The sequence below is a fragment of the Tiliqua scincoides genome, chromosome 6, assembly GCF_035046505.1.
Source record: "Tiliqua scincoides isolate rTilSci1 chromosome 6, rTilSci1.hap2, whole genome shotgun sequence".
NCBI classification, from domain to species: Eukaryota; Metazoa; Chordata; class Lepidosauria; order Squamata; family Scincidae; genus Tiliqua; species Tiliqua scincoides.
Window position 1 is genome coordinate 57,614,985 of NC_089826.1, and position 13,019 is coordinate 57,628,003.

Sequence of the window (13,019 nt, forward strand, 5' to 3'; positions counted from 1 at the left end):
CCTCATTGACCACAGTGTGACTTATTTCTGAGAAGACCTGCATTGGGTTGCTCTGTTAAAATACAATATGGCCATTGCAGCCTCTATATTGTTTGGCTTAGCTTGACATCGAGGCTGGAACAGAATTAGACTCTTTACCTTCTCCTTCTGAGTCAGTTGTCCCATTCTCTCCCACACACTACTTGGCAGTGGCTGCTGCTCATGGAAGGAAAGGAGGTCTCTTCTCTTTTTCCTGCATGGTTGGCAACCTTCAGTCTCGAAAGACTATGGTATAAGCTTACAGCACCCGGTATTCCCAGTCGGTGTCCCATCCAAGTACTAACCAGGCCTGACCCTGCTTAGCTTCCGAGATCAGATGAGATCGGGCATAGATTGATATCATGTATTTTCCTGCATGGTATGTTGCTATGCTAAGAGTATCAGGGACAAGCAATCCCTATAAATTGTTTTCCCAAGAGCTATTGTTATTGCTTCCCTTATTTCTTAGGTGCTACTAGTTCCTGGCATGCTGTGTGAAATCACACCAGGAACTAAAGGAAGAAAGATCTGTGACCTGTTGAGAGGGAAGAGGCATGAGTGAATCCTGAAAATCATTGGTGGGTATGTGGGAGGGAAGGACATGGGGGCTGGAGGGATGGGGATTGACTTAGAAATAAACTCCTGCGTTTTGAGGAAATAACAATGCAACTTATTCTGAATCAATCTGGTTTGGGTCTTTGGAAGTTTCCCATCAATAATTGCTAATAAGTCAAAACATATACAGGTCCAACCTTGTTATACACTGATTTTTTATACACGGCTATGACTTTTAAAAACTGCTTTTACTGTTGTAGAAAGACAATCATGCAAGTGATTATAGGTATAACCTAATTATCCACAGATTTTTCATGGGGGGGATCCACAGATTTTTCTGTCTCACAAGAAGTATCCTTTAAATTAAAGGAAAACAGTTGTTTAATAATGTGAGAGAGGGCGGCTGGCTGACAATCAAACATTCTCTCTCCAGGCTTCACTCCCCCATTCCCCCTGAGCACATGAAAGAAGGTTAAATGGCAATAATTATCACCTTTCCCCCTCGCTGGGGCATCTCATGAAGGGAGGGATTGCTGACTCCTAGTGAAGTCTAAGCACCTGGAGAGAGACAGGTGCACACAGAGATTGCCTCTGTGTGCATTTCATAAGGTCAGCAAAACTGTTTTGAATCACCGGAGCAAAGGGACTTTGTTTTTTAAATTTATTTGCTTTAGTGTGTTTTTTGCCATCCACTTGAGTTCTGGGAATGGAACCCTTGCGAATAATGAGACTCAACCTGTACAAGTACTTATGATCACCTGCCAAAGTGAACAAAGCAATTTTTGCCCCCAAGCATCTGATTGACAAGCATAAAGAAAGTATGTTCTATCCAGGAATTCTTAGAGCTGGATTGCTATCACTGGTTTTAGTACCTTGTCCCAAAATGTATACAAAGGCCATCATATGATGACAATGTTGGCAGTTGGTGGGTTTTGGAAGTTATCGAACACAGCAGCTCCCCATGTTGACTACTGAAATAAAGGCTGGCAAATTTTTATATGTATTCCCCTTTCTTTAACTTTCCAAAAAGAAAGGATGAGGAATAGCAAGGCCACCACACTCTTGACGCAAAGAAGAATCCCAAAACTTTCCAACAGTTAGCACTTGAATGGGTAGTGATCAGAGTTCCTAAAGAAAGTGATAAGGTAAAAAATGCAGAGCACCTGAAAACAAAGGGACATGTAGCATGGGAGCAGCAGGTGAGGCAGAACCAACCTACCTGAGTCCTCTGAAAAGTGCCACTGCTGAATTGTGAGTGTGCAAACATTCGCAATGCACATACTCTGAATAGCAACTTGTGTTCATGCACTGACAGCTGCAACAGTGACACTTTTTGGAGGGCTCTGATTGGGGTAGTTCTGCCTCACCTGCCACCCCCACACCCCATGACTCTGTAAAAACTGGATCCGTGGACTCTGCTATGGCTGTATTTGGAGAGACAGAATTCCAAGAGAGTCTATTCAGATTGGAGTGTAAATGAAATTCAGCTGGATCCATACTGTAAAGCTGTAACCCCAAAGTTTCAGTTCTACTGATGCTTTAGGAAAAGGACACTGAGAAGGAGAAGGTCATGAGTGTGTAGTCCTAGAAACAAGCTGTGGTGCACATGGCACTAAACAAGCACAGGGCACTAAAGCAATCCAAGTAGCTGAGTATATACTGTGCAAACAGGCTGCCCCACACTTCTGTTATCACTAACCTCTGAAGCTCTGGAAACACTGACTGGGTCCACTGATGCATTTGCAAAATATATGCAGACTTTCTACAGTGTCCATGCCAATGGAAAAATTAACTTATTGGCAAACTAAACCAAAATTCATAGTGGCAAAATTACTGGTTTATAGGTATATCCCACTGCTCCCTCACATACCTGCCAACTGGTGTTCAGGCTGCTATCCTTAATATTACTAATGATGGCTATACAAAATCACATTGAAATTATTTAAATCCAGGTGCTAAAAGAGAAAAAATTGTATAATAAAACTGTTAAAGGGTCCAGTGAATAAAATAACCTGAGAAATGCAAACTGTTCTGTAATAAAAAAAAAAAAAAATGATTCTGCATCCCTCCCTATATGTCCTGATATACTGATGTGTGAGACATATGAAGTTCATATGGCATTCTTTGTGGTATTTGTTGTTTTCCAAAACATGTTGACACCAATTATCTCAACAGTCTCACTCTTAAACGAATCTGAATAGATTATATATTTTTTGCTGGTAATGCTCAGCCACAAATATAGTATAGGTTATCTGCATTATCAGTAATCATATATTGAGTATTTGCAGGATTTGACTAAAAATCAGGGTCCAGTTATGAAAATGATATGCAGCCCTGTTAAGATCTTTAATGTAAGGATTTCATTTAAAAAAAAAAAAATCAAGGTTGATATGCATTGATTCTACAGGTAAAAAGTTGGGTTTACTTCTTCTGGATAAGTTATTAATTGGTAGGTTGAGTGAAAGCTACCCACTCATTTCTAATGCCAACTTCGTAAAAAATGGGTATCCCCCTTCAAGTATTTCACACACAGGATGCAATTCTAAGCACTTTCATTTGTAAATTAATGAAACTTGCGGAGTTTTATTTCCAAGTACTTATTCTTAAAATCTGAATGGCAGTGATTCATCTGTGATAAATTGTTTCATAATCTGTACTATTTTTTCAGGTTATGTAACATGCCTCCAAATACATTTTTTGTTTTAATTATGGTCACATTAAAATATCCACTTTACTATGCTAACTCCTTAGGACAAAAATTGAAAACATTTGTACAGACATGCCATAATAGCATGTAAAAAAATCTTTCTTGGTATACTGCTCTGCAAGGTGTCAGTGCAAAAGGGGGAAAGTTTGTTGCCTGGCAGGATCACAAGGGGAGACCAAAAAAATCTTTCTTCCATAGCTGCAGCATCTTCTGCCGCATCAACAACGCTGAGACTGGTAAGTAAGGTGGGACTAGTAGGGAGAGGAAGTGAACCTGTCTGAGCTCAGAAGAACAGATCACTCTGGAAGTTCACCTGAACATTTAGTGCAGTGTTTCTCAAATTGTGGGTTGGGACCCACTAGATGGGTCACGAGCCAATTTCAGGTGGGTCCCCATTTGTTTCAACGTGTATTTTCTTTTAAATTTATTAGACTTGATACTACCATGGTATGTTACTGCATTTGGGGAAATGTTACAGATCTGTACTTTTAACAGGCTATTATGTACAGGTGTGCCCCGATATCTGCAGGGGTTCTGTTTTGGAAACCCCCACGATTAACTGAAACAGCAGATACCAGGGAATGCCCCCCCCCAGTAGGTCCCGGGGCTAAAAAGTGTGTCCTGGTACAAAAAGTACCATTGCTATTCTTTCCTGAGAAATTGATGTATACATATGAAGCTACTTTATGTTGTGTCAGAGCACTGGCCTGTCTTCCTTGACTACCAGCAGCTTTCATGCTTTATAGTCACCAGTCTTACTCAGCTCTGCTAACTGAGATTTTGTTTTTAACTGAAGAAGGCAAGGATTGATCTTGGGACTGTCTACATGGAAGATACGGGCTATTCCATTGAACTGTGGCCACTTCCGTTCTGCTCGTTAGTCTTAAGAGGTTTAAACCTAGATAAGCTTGCAAAAGTATATGTCAGACCCTGGTAATCTCTGGGCTTCCTCCTGGGAAGAAAAGGTGAATAGGATTTCCATAGATAAGGCTATAGCTTCAACGTCTTGCATATGACTGGCATAAACAGAATAAATGAGCATTCTAGAGATAATCACATCAGAATCTATCTGACAAAATGACCTTAGTACAGAATGTAGCTGATACATGCCTCCTATTTTTCTAATACATATTTGTAATATGAATAGTATACTAGTCTAATATTATGCTAGATAATAATAGTATATATCTTCCAAGAAAATTAAAATCCAAAGCATATTGTAGACAAATAGGCAACCTGGTAAGGAAATAAGCTTTAAAACAGCATAGTGTGGTCCACGTGCTAAATATATTTTAGTCAAACGAAAATGAAATGGGAGAAAAGTACATTAGAAGCATGAATTTCAGCAAAAAGAAAGAAAAAAGAAAAACAGACTGCAATCTGTTACAGTTCAGTGCAACAAAAATGAGTTTTTAGGGATGAAAGGAAATGAATGGTTGACCAGTGCAGCAAGACTATCCCACAGTACGTTAAATATTTATAATGAATCCATTCCTTCCCCCAAACAATTGGAGTCAGGGCACATATCCACTCAAGTAGTTCACTGGTAATTAATTTAGCATGTCGTGCATAAAATTAGTAATTAATACTCATATGTATGCTTTGTAATTTATTCACATTTGGTCTTTCTGTCCTTAGAAGCTGGATAAAGCGATAATTTTAAAATTATTTTTAGCACCAAAGCTGTACATTTAAAACAGTATTGCAGAAAATCTGACAGAGATGCCATATTTTATAGGCACCATTTATTTGAGGTTGTTCAAGGTCAATTATATTTTCCTTCACTTGATGCTCTTTAGCCAAACTGAAATACGTTGATGTGTAGGCTGAATTTTGCAGTCATCCTAAAGGGAATTTACGTATCATAGGAAAATATTTCAGGACCTGTTTGTTTGCAGTCAGTATGTATACTAGTGCTATGCTAAAGAAGAAGCTCAATAGTAATTTTCTGTTCCTTGAGTTTTATGCAACATGCTAAAAGTTAGAGGTGAGTGTGTGTGCATGTGTGGCAGTTTTCACAGTGGAGGGAAGTAAGAAGTGCTGTTTCCCCAGGTTCTGTATTGAGGCTGGTGTTTGAAAGACCTTCATACATGTCTTAACTCCGAGATTCTCAAGTTGGGGGTTGGAAAACTGACAAGTTGATAGCTGACAAGGAAAATGTATTGAGCCCTGTGGAAAGTGAAACTGAGCCACATGTGCCTATTTGCTCATGAGTAGGTGACCATGCCTCAGCTCTTATTGAAGGTCAGGTGAAGGGGAATGCAAGGCCACCAGAATAGTCTCCATCTAGTGAATGTGGAGCTCAACAAAAACACCAGAAGGCTCCCTCCCCCCTCCACCATAGAAAAAAGCATTAAAACAGAAGCTTGAGCAGCTGGTAAAGTGAAACTTTACAGATCTAGCGTAGGGAGGCTGACATGCGTCCTTGCACCGACCTGCTGAGCTCACAGGGAGACACATTTACAACACTCCTGGGTTGGAACAAGGGACTTGTGCTGGCCAATCAAGTGCTTTGAATTGGCCTCTAACTTAGGTAGTGATGCCAATGAGTGTGCTCACTCTCTATCTCTCTCTCCTATCTATATTCTCATTTTCAGTCTGACTTTGCTCATTCTTATTTACAAGTACATTCTTTAAGATAGCAGTCTGTGCTGAGAAAAAGGCACTGAGTAGGTGATGTTTGTTTCTTATCTCTCTGACTGGGATGACCTCTACTCCTCTGGGAGCTAGAAAATAGGCATGCATAATATCTATATTTAAAGTGGTATGCATAAATAGGTATGCATAAGATCTATATCTTTTTATTTAGATGAGTAATTGATAAGTTGTTTTTCTAAATGCAAATTTAATATAGTTCTTCCCCTTAATTTGTCATATGGCTTGTGTGTTGAATGGCAAAATTTTTGAGCAAAGTAAGCTTCATCGAACCTAGCTGACTTGAAATTAATTGTCTAGCAGTAATGAATATTTCCAGATTTGAAATTGTGCGCATATGTCAACCCTCCTATGGACCTTTGACATTCTGAGAAACTGTCTTGCTATATTTTGTAATGAAAGCCTAAATAAGGGAAACCTGTTTCAAACCCCATGAGTGATAAATGAACAGACTGCCACTGTGAAGGTTTTTAAAGGTTCAAGACTCCTGCTGGGAAAACCACCATGAGAGATTTTGCAGAAAATTACTCTCTTCTCACCTTTAATTGCATAATTTCAGTTGAACGTTGCATCCACATGGAACAGAGCAAAAGTAATAAAACCCTTTCATTCATTATGCAAAGTCCTTTACGAACAAATTATAAAAACTACAGGAGCTAGGCTTTGACTTTGCTTTATTGAATTAAATAATGAAGAAAGCATCTGCAATGAAGTTTGTGAATTTGTGAATAAAAGGCAATTTGGATTTCCCTTATCTAATTGCGGATTCAGGCTACAATCCTGTACACAGACCCTTTAAATCTCATTGAATTCAATTGGATTTAAGCTGGCTAGTTGTGTGCAGGATAACAGCTTCAGGCTTTAAGAAATGAAAGTATAGCAAACTTCAGCAGAATGGTGCAAATTGTTTTCTTGGTTAATAAAACATTGCGCAGAAGAGAAAAAATAGATTCAGTTACCAAACAGAACACATCTTTACTGCCCAGTCCTATCCCCTACCATGCTGTAGCATGCAGCCATGCTAAGGAAGTGTGTGCTGCATGCTGTGGTGGATGGGGGTGATCAGGAGGTCTGTGAGAGGTAAGGAAAATTATTTTTCCCCTACCTGTGTGTATCCCTCCTGATGGCCTATAGTTCTCCTTGAACCTATGCTTGCTATATAGGTGATATTCTGAAGAATGAAAAGGGGAGAGACCAGTTGAAGAAAAGGAGGTAGGATCCTGGCATAGTTTTCTCTTTCCAGGCTCCACTCCTTCATTCACCAATGCCCTCACCCCTCCCCACCATGAAACTCCTCCTGCCTTCCCCCTCCCCAACCACCCCTGCCAACGACTTATTATGAGTGGCGGAACCAGAGGCTGCGGCAGCGACTCAGACTGTCCCATGGTGTGATTTTTGCACCATCACCGAACCTTTTGTGATAGTGGAACACTCATTCTACTGTTGCAAAATATGATTGGACTATTGTACTGTGACCTTACCTAGTAGTACTGCCTGTAACAACCTAGTGATGCCCGTATCATGTCATGGGCACAAAAACTTCGATACAACAGTGAGTGCACCTAGTTTTAAATGTTTATTCCCTCTAGTTACACAGTATATTTCTATATTGATAGTATTTAATTCCAAAATGTGTGTGAAGTCTAAAAATAGAAGTATTTTAAAATCCTGGATTTAAATATAATAAACAAGAAAAGGTCCAAATGCTTGTGTATAGATGTACAAAGTGTTTTAGGGTTGTGAAGGGGCTTGCCTATTTTTCTTTCCAATTACAGCCCTTTACCCCTAGCTTTATGTCATTTTGTAGTGTTCTCTGCATGTCTTTGAAGATATCTTTATGAGGATTGTGGTTGTATACAGCTGACACCATACATGTGTGGATGACTGTAGTTAGCCCTTCTTATTGCAGCTATAATACGTATATTTTAATAAAGAGCAAAAGATAAAAATATTTTGTATAAGGCTTATGGTCTTGTTTTGTTCTCTAAAAATGCTCATGATGGGTCATACTCTGCATGATTAACTTTAAAGGAAATAGAAAATTGTGGGCCCAGTGTAATCTCTCTAATTAACTGAGATAATCCTTCTGAAATAACTCTGAGCATCCCTTATGAATGGCAAGGGCACACGGATAGGAGTTGAGTAACAGCTCTTAGTTCTTGATGGGTGTTCCTTGGCTTTGGTATGAGGGCCAGTCCATCCATGAGGCCAACTGAAGCAGTCACTTCAGGCAGGAGTTTGATGCTGGGGGGGGGGGGAACCCATTTCTGTCTCCTTGCTTGCCTCCACTGCTCCTCCTGCTCATTCCACTGTCTAGAAAAGGAAGAGGGGGCAGAAAGAGGAAACATGGAAGGGAGGATAGTGCTAAGCTAAAGCATTGGAGAATAACGGCCCAATCCTATGGGCATGCTGCATAATGCTGTATCTCTGGAATGTGTGTTCTGACAGTGTGGGGTGCATAATGGCAGTCACAAAAGGCGATATATCATTCAGTGCAGCCAGGTTGCCACCAGACATGTAACAGCATGCTAACAAACCTTGGCATTGGTAAGGCACTGTGGGGTGGTTGTGGAATGGAGCAGGGAGAGGCAGCAACGGGGTGGAGATTGGGGTGGGAAAGGGTGTGTGTCAAGACTGGGAAGGGAGCACTATCGGGGGGCAGCAGCGCCACCAATATCCTATCTCCCCAAATTTAATTGGTCTTCCTGGGTCCACTTGGACTTGTGCTATGAATTACTGGTGCAGGTCTCATTTGGACAGCAGCGGCTTACCCTTAGGCAAAAGAAGTAATCCTTCCTAACCTAGAGAAGACCTCTTGGACTGCCCTTCCTCAGTAGGATGCAGTGTGCTCTCTGATGGTGCAATTGCATCAGTGGTGGGGAGGTCATGTAAGATTGGGCTGTGAGAGAAGCAGAGACTGGCATGTTGTCAGATAAGGGGGCAGTATTTGGCATGCCGCCTCGGGATTTAGAAGATCTTGGGCCAGTGATGTTTGGCGTGGTAGTTTCCCAGAAGTTTACTAAAGTCCAAATGTCCTGGAAAGGAGAGATGCGTTACATTTTCATCTGGCAGATAGATTTGCCTGCCTGGACAGACAATTTGGTGGTGATTGATATACAGGAGGTTGTCTTTAAATTACTTATGTACATTATTTGTTTAAAGTTACCTCTCCTTGCCTTTTAAAGGCTCACTACATTAACAGTAAAACTGCTTTCAATAAACTAGTGACATAACACCACCCTGTTTTAGGTGAAAGTAGAGTACTGTAATAGAAATTCACACAATATGAAAAGAGATGTTCTGTATCACTAGCTATCTTGGTTAAATCTCAGTGTTTGATAGGGAGCTGTAATTCTAAATATGTGTTTTATTTGTGCTAGAGAACTTCAAACGTACATCTCCTCTTGAAAAGTTATGAAGGACACTGTAGGAATATATGATGAACCTACTGCAAATTATTTTCATATTATACAAAACATCCACAAAGAAAGTATATATGACTGCCCCACTATCAGAGGATTCAGTGCACACCCACTGGCCCCATTGGCATTACTGCATCACCGCTGGAAAGTTGGATAGGATTGGACCCTCAGTTTCTTAAATGCTGTTATTAATCAAGGACAATATTTTACTTAATAAAGGGACAATGCATATTAGTCTTTTCTTCTCAATTGTATAGCTCATTCTGAATGTAATTTATTTAAGTAGATGTTAGCTTTTAATATTTTGTGTGTGTGTGTGTGTGTGTGTGTGTGTTTGTGTATGTATTTTAAAGGTATGTTCAATTGCTTCATTTAATAATTTCATTTTTATTTGGCATAAAACCATATTTCCTTTTACTAAATTAGTATTATCTGCATGCTATTAACACTGAGAATCTTTCCGCTTAGTTATGATCATGAATCACTTAAAACAGATGAATAATCAGATTTTTGTGTAATTATATAGAAACATATTACAGAGGCTTCATTCATTCTTTGGTGAAGGCTAAGCAGAAGGAATTTATACATAGCACATTCATATAGAAAGTCATTAAAGCGTTATCAAGGACCTATGTAAGTCAAAATTGTATTTAGTCTTGGTAAAATCTAATTGAAACTTTGCTTTATGGATTTTTTGTCTCTTTCAAATTAACATAGTTTTGCCATTTTGACTAATCTCCAATTTTAGCTAATTGTTGATGTAATATTGGAGATTTTTAAATATTGTCTTCTGTTTGCGACTATTTTTTTGTAGTTATAAGATTATCACATATATGATTTTATCATAAGAAGTCATAAGATTACAGATCATGTTATGATGTTCAGATTGAATAGTTAATAATAATACAGGTATTTATATACCGCCTTTCTTTGGTTGTCAGATTTCTCCTCAGACTTTATTCAAGGTGGTTTACATAGGCAGGCTATTTAAATCCCCTTAGGGATTTTTACAATTGAAAGAAGGTTCTATCTTTCAAGAACCACAACATTTCATATGTTTCTTTCTGATCTGGTTTCACATTCTGGCCTCCATCCTCCCACGCTCAGAGCAGATGGAATAACTCGGCTCAGCTTGTCAGCTGCTTCAAGGTTGCACGGTGCCGGTGGCCTCGAATTGGCGACCTGCGGATGTTATCTTCAGGCAAACGGAGGCTCCACCCTCTAGACCATACCCCTCTTAGTTACATTGACATACCCCACAAAAACAAGCAATGAATCTACAGGCACAATATACAATAATACCCTGCTTAAGGCTGCTCCATTTAGTGCCATTTTGTTTAGTATCCATGCTCAGTAATTCCCAAGAGTAGCCATTTCTGCCTCATTGCTAATATTCATTTAGTCATTCAGTGTGCCTCATTAAGAACAGTGGCATTCCTGGAGGGGTAAAATGCTATGATTTACAGGGGCGCGAACTCTGATCTAAAGCATCCCGTCCCCCTCACCTTCAGAGCCAGTCATGGCTGCAAAAGGTTTGCTACAGTATATATGCAGGGTCAGCTGTAGTGTATATTGTTTTGCAAATAGTGTATTTTCCAGTGCTTTTCCCCCATCATGTCTAGGGATAAAAACTTGCAAATGATTTTGGTGCATCTAAAATGTAAAGGAAAACATTTGCTTGGATATGAAACTGCAAGTGTTTAGGTGGTTGGAAGCTGGTGAGCATCAAGTTGATGTGGGTGCAGCTTTTAGACACTGCAAGATCCATGATAAGAACATTATTAATAATGCAGACAAGATAAACTTTTCTGCAACTATGTCCTTAAAATTGTCAACAAAGGCAACTCATACAAGAAGCCCTTACCTTGAAGAAATTGAAAGAAAGCTTAGTCTTTGAGTGGATGATAAGACACAACAGAACATGCCCTTGAGCCAACTGAGGATAATGGAAAAGGTATGAAGCATCTTCACACATAGTCAAGGAAAAAAAGGAGATACATCAAAAACATTTAAAGCTAACTGAGGTTGGAGATCTATTTAAAAAGTGCACGAACCTCCACAGCATATGTATCATTGGTGAAGTGGATAGCGCAGATACAAAGGTAGTCCAGGAGTTTCCTGAAACTCTGACAACCATCATCACGCAACAGTCCTCCTGAACTTATCTTTCATGTGGATGAAAAGGAGGCTTCTTTTTTTTATTTTATTAAGTATGCTTTTTATTTCCCACAAAGAAAAATGTGCATCTGGGTTCAAAGCTGGAAAGGGACTGGTTAACTCTCTTGCTAGAGGGCAATGCTAAAGGTGACCTCAAGTTAAAGCTGAGGCTTGTGTATCATTCTTAAAACACCACGAACAGTGAAAGGAATTTTAAAATCAATTCTACCTGTTATTTGGGAATCAAACAAGAGGATTTCATTGACAATTGGTATTTTTCAAAATTGCTTTGTGAAGTGCTCTGGTGAGGAGTGCAACACTGAACTTAAAGCATTGTTGTTGCCTTGATAATTCACCAGGACAGCCATAATCTAGACCAGGGGTGCCCAAACCCTGGCCCTGGGGCCACTTGTGGCCCTCAAGGCCTCTCAGTGTGGCCATCAGGGAGCCTTCAATGAGCCTCTGGCCTTCCAGAGATTTGTTGGAGCCCACACTGGCCCGACGCAATTGCTCTCAGCGTGAGGGCAACTGTTTGTCCTCTTGCGTGAGCTGTGGGATGAGGGCTCCCTCCACTGCTTGTTGTTTCACATCTGTGATGCATTACCGGCAGCAAAGGAAAGGCTAGCCTTGCTTTGTGCAAGGCCTTTTATAGGCCTTGAACTATTGCAAGACCTTCATTCATTCATATAAGTTCATCTTTAATATATTCATTTATGTAAACTTATGTAAATTTATTCAAATTTTAAATGTAAATTAATTCTTTTTATTCCCCGGCCCCCGACACTGTCATAGAGACAATGTGGCCCTCCTGGTCATAACCAAAAATAAGCACTTTTTCTCGCTTAGGAACTCATTAGCTGCAAATGACAGAAGAGAAAATACACAAATCTTTATCAGATTTCAAGGTACGGGACAACCCAATTTTTATGTAAGCTAACCTTGCAGCAGTGACACCTCAGCAGCTGAGAGCCTGAGGGCCAGATAAAAAGCTTTCATGAGCCGCATCTGGCCCCCTTGCCTTATGTTTGACAACCCTGATCTAGACACACTTGGAACCTGCATTCTTGTAGAACTCATTTACCTTCCTTCCAACACAGCCTCATTTATACAGTCCAGTGGATCAGGGAGTAATGTTGAATTTTAAGGCCTACTACCTCTGCCACATATTGAAGAAACTTGTGGAGAAAACAGATTATGAAGCTGAATGTTTCCTGAGTGTTAACCGTGGTATTACTGTATTGAAGTATCAGATACTTTCTTCCCAAAATACATGGAGTTGTATCCTAGCCTGTATTTGCATGAATGGAAAGTACTTCCATCCATGAAAGAAGGAGAGTGTGTAGATGGAAGAGTTCACATAGGAACTTATTTGCATCTTCTTTTTTACAGCCACACTCCCTAAAATCCACTCCTGGGGGTTAGGGGATCTTTTGTGGAGGATATATTGATCCTCTATGGAGCACATGAGGCTGCTGAAGGAGAAGAGAGTTGATGAAAACTACTCC